The sequence below is a fragment of the Lissotriton vulgaris genome, unplaced genomic scaffold (genome assembly GCF_964263255.1).
Source record: "Lissotriton vulgaris unplaced genomic scaffold, aLisVul1.2 SCAFFOLD_2271, whole genome shotgun sequence".
NCBI lineage: Eukaryota > Metazoa > Chordata > Amphibia > Caudata > Salamandridae > Lissotriton > Lissotriton vulgaris.
Window position 1 is genome coordinate 319446 of NW_028255033.1, and position 16444 is coordinate 335889.

The following is a 16444-nucleotide window of genomic DNA, read 5'->3' on the forward strand; positions in this document are numbered from 1 at the left end:
AGGTAAGTATGTAAAGCTTACCACATATCTGAAATACAACACTGACTGAAGGTAGGTAGGGGTGCTTCAGCCCTATGTAACTTGTGATGCATGTAGGCTGGTCAGGCTCTCTTGAGGCGTAATCCCTACCTCAGCATTACTGGTAACTGTCTTCATCTATGAAACATCTTACCTCTGCAATCAGTAGCCCACCCAAATACAAATGTTGACAGTATGTAGCTATGTGCAACAACCTTGTATTAGGGGTGGGCACTGGTAAATGGTTGGTGGAGTTTTTTCTGAACTCCACTCTCCACACAGGAGACAGTGTGGGCAAAACTCCACCACCCTGCTCGACAACCTCGACAACCTCGCCAACCTCGGACTCAAGCAACTGGGGAACACCCCCACCCACTACGCCGGCCAAACGCTGAAACCCATATTCTCCACGAGCAACCACGTCTCCTTCAGCGACTCCACAGGACTACACTGGACGGACCACAGCTGAATCCACGTCACCTTCATGAAGACTACATCCCACCACCGCACACCACAGATCCCCCGAAGATGCTGGAGCAAAGTCATCACAGACCAGCTAACCACATCACTGAGCCAGAACTCACTAGCTGACACCTCTGACACCAACGACGCAGCACACAATCTCGCACAGTGGATCACCAACTGCGCCAACAACCTTGCTCCACTGAAGAACCCCCAGGCAAGACCAGCAACAGGAAAACCACATGGTTCACCGATGCCCTAAAAGACTCAAAGAAATCCTGCCCTACTCTCAAAAAAACCTGGCTCCACGAAAAGACGACGGAAAACATGACAGCCCTCAAGAACGCCACTGGCGAACACCACCAGCTGATCCGCACCACCAAAAGGACATTGTTCAAAGAGTGGCTGGACAACAACACCCACATCAGCAAGGAACTCTTCAACATCGTAAACGAGCTCTCCAACCCCAGTGCTAGCAACAACGACATCACACCGTCGCAAGACCTCTGCAACTCCCTCGCCATGTTCTTCTACTGCAAGATTGCAGATATGCAAGACAGCTTTGTTGCCCAGAATCCACCTCCAGTCACCAAACCAATGACCCCCACCACCACCCTCGGCACCTGGTCCCCATCAGCACAGAAGACACCACCCACGTCATGAACACCATCCACTCTGGCTCTCCCTCTGACCCTTGCCCCCATTACATCTACAACATAGCCAACATCATCATCGCACCCCACCTCCGGAACTTCATAAACAACTCCTTCACGTCAGCCACCTTCCCAGAAAGCTGGAAGCACGCAGAGATCAACGCCCTCATGAAAAAACCCACAGCAGACCCTAAAGACCTGAAGAACCTCCGCCCCATCTCTCTTCTTCCCTTCCCGGCAAAAGTCATCGAGAAGACCGTCAATAAACTGCTGACTGCATTCCACGAGGCAAACAACTCACTCAACCCATCCCAGTCCGGATTTTGAGGCAACCACAGTACCGAGACCATCCTCATTGCAGCCACCAACGACATCAGGACCCTGATGGACAAGGGGGAGAAAACGGCTCTCATCCTCCTAGACCTCTCAGCCGCCTTTGATACCGTCTGCCACCGCATCCTAATAACCCACCTCTATAACACTGGGATCCAAGGAAAAGCCCTGGACTGGATCACCTCGTTCCTCTCCAACAGAACAAAGAGAGTCCGCCTCCCACCATTCCGCTCCGCGGCTACCAAGATAGTTCAAGTTCAAGTTCAAGAATTTGTATAGCACGCTACTCACCCAGAGGGTCTCAAGGCACTTTGGGAGGGGGTTCATTATTTATCAAATAGCCAGGTTTTAAGTTCTTTTCTGAAGGAGATGTGGTTGTGTGTGAGGTGGAGGTGAGTGGGGAGTGAGTTCCAGGACTTGGCCGCTAAGTAGGAGAAGGATCTACCTCCCATGGTGGACCTTTGGATACGCGGGACTGCGGCGAGGCCCTGGTTGGAGGATCTTAGTTGGCGGTTGGGTGTATAGAAGGATAGTCGAGTGTTGAGGCATTCGGGTCCTACTTTGTAGAGGGCCTTGTGTGCGTGGGTGAGGAGACGGAATGTTATTCTCTTGTTGACGCGAAGCCAGTGGAGGTCTTTCAGGTGGCCGGTAATGTGAACTTGGCGAGGGATGTCCAAAATGAGTCTCGCCGATGCGTTTTGGATGCGTTGGAGTTTTTTCTGTAGTTTGGCTGTAATTCCGGCGTAGAGGGTGTTTCTGTAGTCTAGTCGACTCGTAACCAGTGCGTGGGTGACGGTCTTTCTTGTCTCGGTGGGGATCCAATGGAAGATTTTTTTGAGCATACGAAGTACGTTGAAGCAGGAGGATGAGACGGCGTTGACTTGTCTGGTCATCGAGAGGGAGGAGTCTAGGATGAAGCCTAGGTTGCGTGCGTGGTCCATGGGTATGGGTGCGGAGCCCAGGTCTGAAGGCCACCATGAGTCATCCCAGGCAGAGGGGGATGATCCTAAGATGAGGACCTCTGTTTTGTCTGAGTTAAGTTTAGGGCGGCTGTCTTTCATCCATACGGCTACTTCTTTCAAGCCTTCGTGAAGATTGGTTTTGGCGGTGTTGGGGTCTTTGGTGAGGTAAATGATCAACTGGGTGTCGTCAGCGTAGGAGATGATGTTTAGGTTGTGTTGACGTGCGATGGAGGCGAGTGGACTCATGTAGACGTTGAAGAGGGTGGGACTAAGTGATGATCCTTGTGGTACACCGCAGATGACTTCGGTGGCCTCAGATTTGAATGGGGGGTGGCGTACTCTCTGGGTTCTTCCTACGAGGAACGAGATGATCCAGTCCAAGGCTTTACCTTTTATGCCAATGTTGCTGAGGCATTGTATGAGGGTGCTGTGACAAACAGTGTTGAAGGCGGCGGAGAGGTCGAGTAGAATGAGGGCCACTGTTTCTCCGTTGTTCAGTAGTGTTCGGATGTCGTCTGTTGCTGCGATGAGGGCGGTTTCGGTGCTGTGTTTGGCTCGAAAGCCGGATTGTGATGGATCGAGGGAGTTGTTGGATTCCAGGAAGGTGGAGAGTTGGCTATTGTTTCCAACTTTCTGGGAAGGTAGCAGAGTTGAAGGAGCAGTTGATGATGTCACGGAGATGAGGTGTGATGATGGAGTCTGCTTTGTTGTAGATGTGGTGGGACATGGGTCGGTTGGCGAGCCAGAGTGGATGGAATTCATTAGGCGGATGGTGTCTTCAGTGGTGATTGGGTTCCAGGCATTGAGGTGGTTGGAGGGCGGTTTAGGTTCTGAGGGCGGTGGAGAGGATTGTTCTTTGGGATTGATTTCAAAGCTGTTATGTATGTCGGCAATTTTGTTGTAGAATGAGTCGCAGAGGTCTTGGGAGGGAGTGATGTCATTTGAGGCTGCGGTGGGATTGGTGAATTCCTTGACGATGTTAAATAGTTCCTTGCTGTTATGGGCGTTGTTGACGAGTCGATTCTTGAATGCTGATTTCTTGGTGGATCGAATCAGCTGGTGGTGTTTGCGGGTGGCTGACTTGAAGGTGGTCATGTTGTCGGTGGTTGGGTTTTTTCTCCATGTTTTCTCGAGAGTACGGCATAGCTTCTTGGATTTCTTGAGGTCATCGTTGAACCAGGGGGCCTTTTTGTTGTCTTGTTTGGTGTGATGGTTTTTCAAGGGTGCTAATTCGTCAGCGCTGTGAGTGATCCATTGTTTGAATTTGATGGCAGCTTGGTTTGGGTCTAATGAGAGGGCGGGTGGGTTCTGGTTGAGAGATGAGAGGAGTTGGTCGGTGGTGATTTTGTTCCATTTTCTCTGGGGGATAGGTTGTGGGGGGTTATGGGTCAATGTTGTTTTGTAGCTGAAGTGAACACAACAGTGGTCTGTCCAGTGGAGAGCTGTGATGTGATCGAAGGAGATGTGTTTGCTGGAGGTGAAGATTGGGTCGAGCGTATATCCGGCTTTATGGGTGGGGGTGTCAACAAGTTGTTTGAGGCCGAGATTGACCAGGTTGTCAATGAGGGCGGTGGTGTTGTTGTCGTTTTTCTTTTCCAGGTGGAAGTTGAGGTCTCCAAGTAGAATGTAGTTCTCGGAGGCGAGGGCATGTGGACTGATGAAGTCAGTGATGTCTTAGCTGAATTGTTTACGGGTTCCTGGTGGTCTGTAGATGAGGGTGCCTCTAAGTATGGTTCTGGGGTCGGTGTGGATCTGGAAGTGGAGGTGTTCGGTGGTTGTAAGGTTATCGTCGGAGCTGGTCGTGATTTTGATGGTGTTATTATGGACGATGGCAATGCCTCCTCCTGTTTGGACGGTGCGGTCTTTCCGGATGATCTAGTAATTGTCAGGGATGGCAATGGCGATGTCGGGTGTTGATGATGCGTTCATCCATGTTTCAGTAAGGAAGGCGACATCCGGTAATGAAGTGTCGAGTAGATCCCAGAGTTCAGTGGCGTGTCTGTGGACCGAGCGGGTGTTCAGCAGGATGCAATTCAGGTGGTTAGAGTCGGAGTTGTGTTTGAGGTTAGTGGATGTGGAATGGGTCTTATCGCTGGTAAATTTGCAGGAGCGACAGGTGAAGGAGCCGTGGGTACGTTCCGGGGCAGCTACGTAGCATTGTGGTGTGTGTCCGGGGTTAAGGGCGAGGAGAGTTGTGGCGTCATACGAGAGGCGAGTGGGCAGGGTAAGGCGGGGAACAGGGGGTATGGTGCTGGGCGCGGTCCAGGCGTGGACGGGGGTAGACGGGCTTACCTTTGGCGCACCTTCGGCGCGACTGGGGCGCGACCGCTGCGCGTGAATGCTGCGCGCGAAAGCATCTGTCATATGTGGTTAGTGCGAGGGGCGAGGGAGGATGAGCTGGGAGGCGGGGAGCGAGGTGGAGAGCCGGGCTGGGGGTCACCACAACAACAAGATGGCTGCAAGCCAAAAGGCGACCGGGACGAGCCAAGGGGCACAGGTCAAGCAATGGCGGTTAAAAATACACCAGTGGGATCGGCGCTATATGGCACGGCAGCGTACCCCAAGGCTCCTCGCTCAGCCCAACCCTCTTCAATATCTACATGAGCCCCCTTCCCACCATCGCACGCAAACACAACTTCAATATCATCTCCTATGCAACGACATACAGCTGATACTCTCCCTCACCAAAGACCCAGCCACTGCCAAAACCAACCAAAAGGAAGGAATGAAAGACGTAGCAGAATGGATGAAGCTCAGTTGGCTGAAACTGAACTCAGACAAGAGAGAGGTCCTCATCCTCGGACAAACCCTATTCGCCTGGGACAACTCCTGGTGACCCACAGCGCTGGGCACCGCACCGACACCCACGGACCACGCACGCAACCTGGGATTCATCCTGGACTCCTCGCTCACGATGACCAAACAATTCAACGCCATCTCATCCTCATAATTCAACACCCTGCGCCTGCTCCGAAAGGTGTTCCGGTGGATCCCCACCAAAACCAGAAAGACGGTCACCCAGGCCCTCGTCACCAGCTGACTGGCCTATAGGAACGCCCTTTAATCAGGAAGCACAGCCAAACTTCAGAAACTTCTTCAGCAGATACAGAATGCCTCTGCACGACTCATCCTCAACATCCCTCGCCACAGCCACATATCTGCCCACCTGCGAGACCTGCACTGGCTCCCCATCAGCAAGAGGATCATGTTCAGGCTCCTCACCCACACACACAAAGCACTCCACGACAAGGGCCCCGAATACAACAACCGCCTCTCGTTCTACACTCCTACCCGCCAGCTCCGCTCCACCAGCATCGCCCTCGCCACCATCCCACGGATTCGCAGAACCACCATGGGAGGAAGATCATTCTCATACCTAGCCACCAAGACATGGAACTCCTTCCCCGCACACCTATGACTGACCCAGGACCATCTCACCTTCAGGAAACACCACAAGACCTGGCTATTCAAGCAGTAGCGCCCCCCCTTCAGCGCCTTGAGACCCTCGTGGGTGCGTAGCGCGCTCTATAAATGTATTGATTGATTGAACTCCACCAGAGGAGTGAAGTTTGCCACCCACCCCTAGTTAGTTGATGTATCCTGCTCTGTTCTGAATGTTTTGTTGTGACTTGTTTTGGGTTCAATGTTCTGTTATGTTTCTTTTGGTTTGATGTGCTATATTCTCCTCTTTACTGTAAACAGCTTAACAAGTTCTGCTACATTTAAATGAATAGAGAGCACTTCCTTGTACTGTGTTTAATTTGAGCCGGTTTTCACAGGTGGGGCCCAACCACACGTGTATGGACCACTGTTGATTTTTAATCATGAGTTTGACCCAGCACAAGAAAGAGGCACTGAAGTGAAAGTCAGAGAAAGAGTAGCCAAGGGAGGAAGCAGTGAGGAAAAGGAACCTACTGGGTCATGACAGAGTGGCAAGAAAAAAATATATGAATGAAAGAGGGCTAAACAGAAAAAAAGACTAAACAGCCTTGATTTTCGGCAACCCAACATTCGACTGCAGTGCTGGCATTCTTCTTATGATATTTGGGTGTAAACACTTATTCTTTCACAGCACTAAGTTATTAAAATAGTGCTGCAACAACAACATTTAGGACAACAATCAGCCCAAAACTCTTCCTTAAATGTGCACTTGCAGTGCTCAAGTCATGTGATATGACCCTGGATATCATCTCCTAAAAAGGGCTCCATTTTAGACCCAGCCACACATGGCTACATGGTGTGAAACTGAATATGGAAGGGATGCCACATCCTGGCACACTTCTGAAAGCGGCTTACGGAACATTTAGGGGCATATTTATAAGTGAGGTTGCGTCGCTCTTACGCATCTGATTTTTGAAGCCACCCAAGGCCACCGTACTTGGCCTTGGCTGGCTTTATAAATCTAGAGTAAATTAACACGGTGCAAATTGCTGCATTGCTTCACTCTGCCACAGGGGTGCATTCCTTGGGGGTTGCATATGTGTTCCTATGAAACATCTTTGGATTTTGACACATTACCAGATTTATCAGAAGTGGTACACCCGGAATGCGGCAAATGCTACACCTTCCCAGGTGAGGCAGAACGAAGATGAATATATGTATTTCGTCTCCTTTTGAGCTCTTTCTATGTGTGCAACATTCTGCAGCACACATATAAGGAGACAAATGCCCCAGGAGATTATTTTTTGCCATGAAGGTGCCCCTTCCTGCACCAAAACTATCTTCCTTACAATGCAGGCACTCTTGATTCATACTGCAAGGGTGGCTGCACTGGCGTGAGGTGCCCAAAACTGTACCAGCACAGGGACACAAGGAAGAGATGCAATGTGCAATGTAGCCATAAGGTAAGCATAATTTCATTACTGTTGGCCATTAATGTTAGGTATCTACATGAATGTCATGGATTTTTCCTTACACTCAACTGAGCTGTCCTCTGGTCTGCACTCCTCCTCAGGGAATGAACTTCTAGACCCAAGTGAGAACCACTATTTCTTGAAAGTACAAGTGAGTGTTTCTTCTCAGTGAGGGAGTTTTAGTCACACCTGCATAATAGCAGTATTAGCTGCTCAGGGAAACAGGGGGATCCAATGTGTCATCAGGTTTCCTGAAACTTGTAATTATTTTCCCTTCATAAGATGCTTGCACTTGTACCTGAGAGTCTTGTCACCAGAGGTTCATTCTGGGGTTTTTGTGTACCTGTACAGCCAGAGGCGACATTAGGCATATCTTGGAAGTTAGGCTGTAAGTCAGGACTGAGTGGGCGTGCATGCTCCCTTGGCCATTTCAGCCATTCTGACACTACTGCCTAGCAAACCTCCTACATCCTACTCGGAGAGTTTTCTGGTGGACTTCCAGCTCTCGTTCACCCCAATAAATGGAGCTCCACAGGTACTTGTTCATCACTTTCAGCATTTACACTTTGAAGACACTGGTGAGATCTACCTGCACTCTGCAGTCTTGGGAGCAGGAAACCATCTCCACACCTGGACAGCTTCTCCTGGGGGTCATAACCAAAGTGTACTCTGGAGTGACACCGAGTGAGGACAGCTACAAAAAGAGACCAGAAGAAGCCACCTGTAACAGGTAAGGAGAGAGTGGAGATGTGTATCTATCTTCTGGGGCTATTCCCCAACCTGTTTCTGAGTCGAGGTATTTGTCTTTTCACTCTTGCCAGGTTAAGACCAGGATTTAGCCATGTGAATAGAGATTTATGTCTATCCTCTCAGACAAGTCCCCTGGCAGAGGTAAGAACAGGATGTGCATATCGGATTTTGGGTGTATATCTATCCTCTCAGGTTGACATTGTGTTGGGATAAGAATAGGATCTGCCCTGTGAGTCATGGTGCTTGCCTCTCCTCTATTTACAGTCTCCCCAGAGTTAAGCATAGGATCTACCCTGACTGTCATATACCAGACTTCAATGGTGTTTGTCCTTTATTGTACTCAAGCCATCTGAGGAACAGAAGTGTCAAAGTACAGCTTCACGTAACTATGTATCTTGAACTCAGTCTGCTTCCTGATGCTTCGTCCTAGCAACATGTGAACAACATTTGGAGAAAGCAGATAAACCATAAGATGCAGAAATGTAAAAATGTTTATTATAATCAGTGTATTTCTTCCCAGCTCCCAAGACATTGTGTGGCACAATTATAATTTTTTCAGGAAAAGCAACATAACAAGACACCTGGCTGTGCAGAGCAGTGTGAAAGGATGAGGGCAGAAATACGCTATATCTATCAATATATGGCACATTTATGCTCTTTCCTTGCACTGGCACACAAACTGCTGTTTAGTGCCAATTTTAGTCCCCTTGTGTCCATCAGAACCTGGGTATTCAATGGTTAAACAAACAATGGTTCTGTTGGGTAAGACAGATAACTTGAACAATGCTCATATATGCAGCCAAAGAAAAATATCTCTCTGATATGCCATATGCATTTTGAGAAATAAATGATCAAAAGACAATATCTTAAGGTTCAAATTGTTATATTGGGTGTAGTGACGTATATATAGTGCGCAGAATTAATAAATATACAAATATCCAGGAATGTTTTCAATGGCCAGATGCTGATTAACAACCGAGGATTCCTAAGAGTATTGTGAGGATCCTGGTGAGTCCGGACCTGTGGATGCGTCGACGTTTCAACACTAATGCGCCCCTGTAGGTGGTTGCAGCGGGTCTTTCTCAAGACAGGGCGGGGGAGACAGTTCAGATATGGAGACTGTAGACCATCAGACTGGAAATATATGGCACAATGGCCAGAGGAATTTGTAATACAGATGGGCGGGGGGGCCCGGAGGGTTGAACAACGTGAGCGCTCAAAGTCGCGTCTTGTTGAATGAAACGAGACGCGACTTTGAGCGCTCGCGTTGTTCAACCGTCGACGCATCCACAGGTCCAGACTCACCAGGATCCTCTTTTGAGCATTTATTTCTCAAATTGCATATGTGTATCAGAGAGCTATTTTTGTTTGTCTACATATATGAACATTGTTCAAGTTATCTGTCTTACCCAACAGAACCATTCTTTGTTTAACCATGCCTGTATTACAGGCAGGTTTGTTTTTGTTTCAAGTGCAGAGATACTGTGCACACCTTTATGATTCCATTTAAATTGCTGTTCATATCTAGACCTGTTCTGCGTGCCGCCCGGTAGCGTGATCCGCCCTGGTTCACGCTGGGTTAAACATCCTGGGTAAACCGACCGTGAGTAACGTTCCTTACAGGGACGCACAGCAATTCTTTGCATCGATGAGTAGTTTTCAAATCTCAACCAATTAATCCATGTACTCTTAAAGGGTTTTGTCATTTCATTTATTTATTTCCGTTGATAAATCACACGTGAGATAAAATGTTTGAACTGCTTCTCATGCCCAGATATGCTTTTCCAATCCTTTTTCCAGGCACGCTCACAAACATAAAACATTCTCGAGAGTTAATCATTTAGTACCCAATGCATTTCGAGCATTTACAAAGCTGTTCTTCAGGGGTTTCACTGTAAGTAAGAAAACATATGTCAAAGAATTGACACTTCCCAACATAGAAACATACACTGTATTCTTGTTTCTACATTTCAAACCCATTACCTTGCGCCTAGCCCTTAAGCAACACATTCCTTCTAAGACCGTAACCTTCAGTTACCAAAACAATGTTCCAAGATTACAAGGAGGGTGCGGTAATTGAGTAATAGTGTGGTATGGAGGATAAACACGAAGGAACACGAAGGTATGTGTGCAGGTGGGTGCTTATTGAAGGGGGTCACTGAGGTACTTGAATACTGGGTTGGTTGTAACCATCACGGATTGGGATTATTGGCGGGAAGCCTAGAGTTGGTTATATGAGGGATAGTGATGAAGGGAACCTTGGAACATTGTTTTGGTAACTGAAGGTTACGGTCTTAGAGGGAATGTGTTGTTTAAGGGCTAGGCGCAAGGTAATGGGTTTGAAATGTCGAATTTTTTCTTTCAAAACAAGAATACAGTGTATGTTTCTATGTTGGGAAGTGGCAATTCTTTGACATATGTTTTCTTACTTACAGTGAAACCCCTGAAGAAGAGCTTTGTAAATGCTAGAAATGCATTGGGTACTAAATGATTAACTCTCGAGAATGTTTTATGTTTGTGAGCGTGCCTAGAAAAAGGATTGGAATAGCATATCTGGGCATGAGAAGCAGTTCAAACATTTTATCTCACGTGTGATTTATCAACGGCAAGAAATAAATGAAATGACAAAACCCTTTAAGAGTACATGGATTAATTGGTTGAGATTTGAAAACTACTCATCGATGCAAAGAATTGCTGTGCATCCCTGTAAGGAACGTTACTCATGGTCCATTTACCCAAGAGGTTTGATGTTGTGCCTGAAGAGATCCCTTCCTGCACAAAAACATTCCTCTACTGCTTGTTCTCTTTCTACGTGTGCTGAAATAGAGGTATTTCTCCTCGCTACACCTCCCCCAGGAAAGTGAAACATTCTCACGCATTCCAAGGATAACCACTCATGGTGAATCTGTAAATCCTTCAAAATTTATGACCGAATGTGAAGGAAAACACATGCTACATCCATGAAATGCTGCCCTGGAGCAGAGTAATGTGAGGCTGCCACTTGGGCCGCCTTTAGTTACTCCAGATTAACCAAGCCACGTAGGACCCGACAAGGTAACTTTTCATGGCTTGGTAAATCTCATATGTTTTGCGGCACCGTGCACTCCTTTGCGAGGTGCGAGGGTGAAGTGAAATCCTTTCTGAAGGTGCCCCACAGTCTTTTTTATTATTCCCCTTCTCTATGAAAAAGCTCTTACAAGTAAAGAAAGCTTCTTTTTTCACCCTTTTTGTGCTTCAAGTGCATTGCATTTACCTCTGGCAGAGAACTATGCAGAGAGAAGCTGGGAACCGAAATAGAAACAGGACCAATGGGGAATATGAAATAGCACATCAGGTAATATCTTATAAGTTGAAGTTAGTGGCTGTTAGAAATTAGGTTTATCATTGGCATAGGTATGCACCCGCTCCAAACAGGGACCACAACCCTAAGCAGGGTATGTTACGAACGCACACTAGGTTCACTGGTGCTCACCATGTAAAATGTAAAATGTAATGTAATGTAAAAAATTTTTATAGAGCGCACTTACACCCAGCAGTTTCATGGCGCTATAGGCAGTAGGGAGGCAGAAAGAAACAGGCGGGAGCGGAGGAAGAGGGAACTAGTTGTGTGCCTTACGGAACAGATATGTTTTCAGGCGAGACCTAAAACGAGGGTAAGAAGTGGTGAGCCTGAGCTCTAGAGGGAGTTCATTTAAAAAAGAAGGGGTCGAAATGAGAATTTTAGCCCTCATGTATCTTGCGTTTGAAAATGGGAGATTTAAGTAAAGCAAGATGGGAGGAACGGAGGTTCCGGGGGTGGGGGGGGTCATAGTGATGGAGAAGAGAGGAGATGAAAGCTGGACCGAAGCCAGCCAGTGCTTTAAAGATGGTGCAGCCCAGTTTAAAGTTACACCGTTCGACCACGGGAAGCCAATGAAGGAATTTTAATAGTGGACGAACATGCTGGTGCCCGGGCTGATTGAAGATCAATCGTGCCGCCTGGTTCTGGACCAGCTGTAATCGGTTCAGCTGGTAGGCAGGGATGCTATCATAAAGGGAGTTCGCATAATCTAGCCTGGAAATTACCAGGGACAGTAAAGCCAGGGTGAGGGCCTCTGTGGTAAGGAATCGAGATATCTTACGGATTTTACGTAAGTGAAAAAAACTAGAAGAGACCACCGCGTTAATCTGGGGTTTCATCGACAGATCTTTACAGATGACCACCCTAAGCTGCAGCACCTGAAAGCAATGAGGCTTTTATGCTGTGGAGTGTGGGAGGGCCGAGCAAGTAATCTGCTCGCCTTCTGACTCACCCAAGATGGTGACGGCGAAAAATGACTGGAGCCGATGCAGCGCCGAATCGGCTGCTGTTGGCCCCATGTTGCGCAGAAGTATGGAATTGGGAAAGTGAGTGCCCAGAAATTGCATTTAAAATCCAAGATACAAGGTCCTAAATGCAATTTTTAAAAAAGGTTCACTACACACAATGTTCCCGGCTTCCGCCTCAGGAACCTGATACACAGTCTGCCTAAGCTGCAGCGCCTGAAAGCAATGAGGCTTTTATGCTGTGGAGGGTGGGAGGGCCGAGCAAGTAATCTGCTCGCCCTCTGACTCACCCAAGATGGCGATGGTGAAAATGACTGGAGCCGATTCAGCGCCTAATCGGCTGCTGTTGGCCCCAAGTTGCCGTGCAGGCGTGCGCAGAAGTATGGAATTGGGTAAGTGAGTGCCCAGAAATTAAATTTAAAATACAAGATACAAGGTCCTAAATGCAATTTAAAAAAATGGTTCACTACACACAATGTTCCCGGCTTCCACCATAGGAACCTGATACACAGTCTGCCTAAGCAGAGTAGCGTTGCAGAGAGGAGTCGGTCTTAGCTTAAGAGACAAGGTTTCTTTTATTTATTTAGGAAACACTTTAAACAGAAAAACAGTGAAAACACCACACAAAAAGATACCATACCATGTTAGAAAAATAAAGGTTCTTTTACTAAATAAAATAAGACTAAAATGACAAAGCTCCAATACCTAGATGTCAAGATATGAATTTTTAAAGAATAAAGTCAAAATAAGGCCTAGAAGCAATAAGCACTTAAAAAAGATATAAGGTCAAGCTGGACCCAGATGATGTCAAAAGTTCAGGCTGACCGCAATGAAGCACCATGCCGGATAGAGGGAACCACTTGGGCCCACCGAACAAAAGATCCTTGAGACAGAATGCTTATGCTGTGTCCACACAATGTGACAACAAGATGTGCTGGTTCTGGCTCATGAAAAGGTAAATTTGCACCACCGGTTTCAATGAGGATACATAGGTTTCAATTGATGCAGCACTTTATACCCATTTCCAATGGCCTAGGATTCAGCTGGCACCACTTGGTAGGGCATGACTTTCATCAAGCAAAGTCTGGGTTCTGTAGCAAGGTCAGTTTAAGTGTTTTGTGCCCCTGAAACTTCAGAAAGCAGGCTGAGGCTAAAAAAAGCCAACTTTCTAAAAGTGGCATTTAAGGAACTGCAATTTGAAATATGGCTGTACTATAAGGTGTGATTTTAAATTGTGAGTTCAGTGACACCAAACTCAACAAACTTATCACTTCAAAATTGTGAATTACACTTAGAAGATGATGACAGACTTTATTCCTTGTTATTCTGCTTTCAACACCATCTCCAACCACGCCCTCTAACCAAGACTCCAAAATACTGACATCCACGACAAATCCCTGGAATAGATTCACTCCTTTCTCACATGTTGAACACAGAGAGTCAGACTTTCACCATTTAAATCAGAACCCACAGATATCAGATGCTTAGTGCCTTGGGGATTCTCCCTGAGCCACACACTCTTTAACATCTTCATGACCGAGCTATGAGCCATTATCAAAAGCTATGAACTCAACATTGTCCCCTATGCTGATGACGCCCATCTGATTATCTCCCTCACAAACATACCCACAGTTACCAAAAACAACTGCCACAATGGGATAAAGAAGTCATCCCCTGGATGAAGGATAGCTGCCTCAAGCTTATCTCATACAAGATTAAAGTCCTCATCCTGGGTTACTCCCCCTCTGCCTGGGATGACCCTTGGTGGCCCACAGCGCTCAGAGTCCCCCCACTTCCATGACCATGCACAAAACCTCAGCATCATACTGGACTCCTTGCTCTCATTGAACCACCAAATCAATCACGTCTTGTTCTCGTGCTTCCACTTGCTCTCCCTCCTTCATAAGCTCTTCAGTTAGAAACCCACCGAATCCAGGAAAATGGGCACCAATGCACTTGTCAACTGCAGATTCAACTAAGGCACTCTAGGCCGGCACCACTCAGAAACTACAAAGAAACTGCAGACCATCCAGAACGCCTCCACCAGACTCATCATGAACATCCCACACTGGAATATCACCAACCACCCAAAAAACCTTCACTAGCTATCAGTCAATAAGAGAATCACATTCAAGCTTCTCACACATGCCTACAAAGTCTTCCACAAAGCCAGACCTGGCCACCTTAGCTACTGTCTCTCCTTATAGACTCCCACGAGACATTTCCACTTCGCCCAACTGGCCCTGGCCACCGTCCCATGGATCCATTTAGGGTTCAACACCCTATCCAAATTGGTATAGATTGGAGTAGAAATGTTAAATGTCACCCCTTTAGGGTCCAACCACTTCCCCAATTGGTGTAGATTGGAGCAGGAATAGTAAATACCACTCTTAAGTGTCCAACCCCTTCCCAAATTGGCAAGGATTAGAGTGGAAATAGTAAATGTCATCTCTTTAGTGTCCACTACCTTCTCAAATTTAGTAAAGATTGGAGTTTGAATTGTAAATGTCACCCCTTTAATAGCTAAGACATTCCTCAAATTGTAATAGATTGGAGAGTGGGAGTAGTAAATATCTCCCCTTTGAATTCCAACACATTTTCCAAATTTGTATGAATTGTAATGGGAAAAGTACATTTCATCCATTTAGAATCCAACACCTTCCCCAAATTGTTTGTAATCAGAGTAATAATAGTAAATGCCACCCATTTAACGTCCGATACTTTCTTGAAAAATGTTTATGTTGGAGGTGGAATAGTAAATTGGTATAGATTTGATTGAGAACAGTAGACATTACCCCTTTAGTGTCCATTACCTTCCTCAAAATAGTTTAGATTGGAGTTAGTCAGGGGGACAAGCAGGGCTCCACTAGTATGAACATTAGCAAAGAGACAGAGACAATGATACAAAATGAAGTACATATGCAAGGATTTACTGGGTAGTTGACAGAGCCTGGTGAAAGGAAAAGGAGTTGGGAGTGCAATTCGGTGATAGAAGTACGTCAAAATCTTGTGGAAATCAGGGGATGGGCGAGTAGAGTGGTGGTGCAATATTTCTGGCTAATTTAGAGGGTGCAGTGGCCAGCACAACTGGTGAAGATGGTGCAACTGGTGGCCAGTTACAGTTACAGGATGTCGAGTCTGAGGACTATTATTCTCTATCCGAACAGTCAATGTCGTCTTGTGAGGATCTTATTCATCAGTATGCAGCACAAATGAGCGTCAATGAAGGAAGTGACCATAGTAGTTTACTATTGGAGGAAGTGGGAGAAGAAAGTGATGAAAAGATGACCACAGTTCGCAAGAAGCTAGAGCTGACATTGGTGGATGGGGGTGGTAAACCAGATGCTGTTGGTGAAACATAATCACAGCAATTCATTGAGAAGGATATCTCTCTTTCATTAATTTATCAGGCCATAATGTCTCTTCGCACTGAGACGAATTAAGAGAGCCAGAGACTGCAGAATATTTGTAGAAAACTACAAAATTCAGTCCGGAGGATGTCAAAGTCTCATGCGGATTTTATTTCCTGATTCAATGAGGCTGAAATCCGAATTTCTAATTTGGAGGATGACTTAGCCCAGCAACAAAACTGTGACTACCTCTTTTCAAGCAATTAGGGATGATACAGCCTGGAAAATGGCGGATATTGAGAACAGGGCACGGAGGAACAATTTACGTATTCTCCAGATTCCAGATGGGAAATAAGGGCAGGATCCTCGACGCTCTATGGTGGAATTATTTACAAAGTTTTTCCCAGAACTTTCTAAATGGGACTGGGAAAGTGAAATTGAAAGGGCGCAACAATTCCCCTTTACTAGACGTACTCCTGTTGGAGGTGAGTCATCAAATGAAAAACCTAGGGCCTTCCTTATTTCACTTAATAGCTTTTTGGCACGCAAAGAGGTGTTTCAGTTAGCCTCCCCCTATAAAGAAAGATGAGGGGGTGACTTTGAGTTTTTTGTACAACCTGATTTCTGCAGATTCACTGTTAAACTTCGGTGGCAATTGCGTGATTTGATTACTCAATTTCAGGCCAAGAGTGTTCAGTCTTACTCGTTGAACCCTGCCAAATTGAAAGTTGTTCATAAAGACCACACGCACTTTTTCA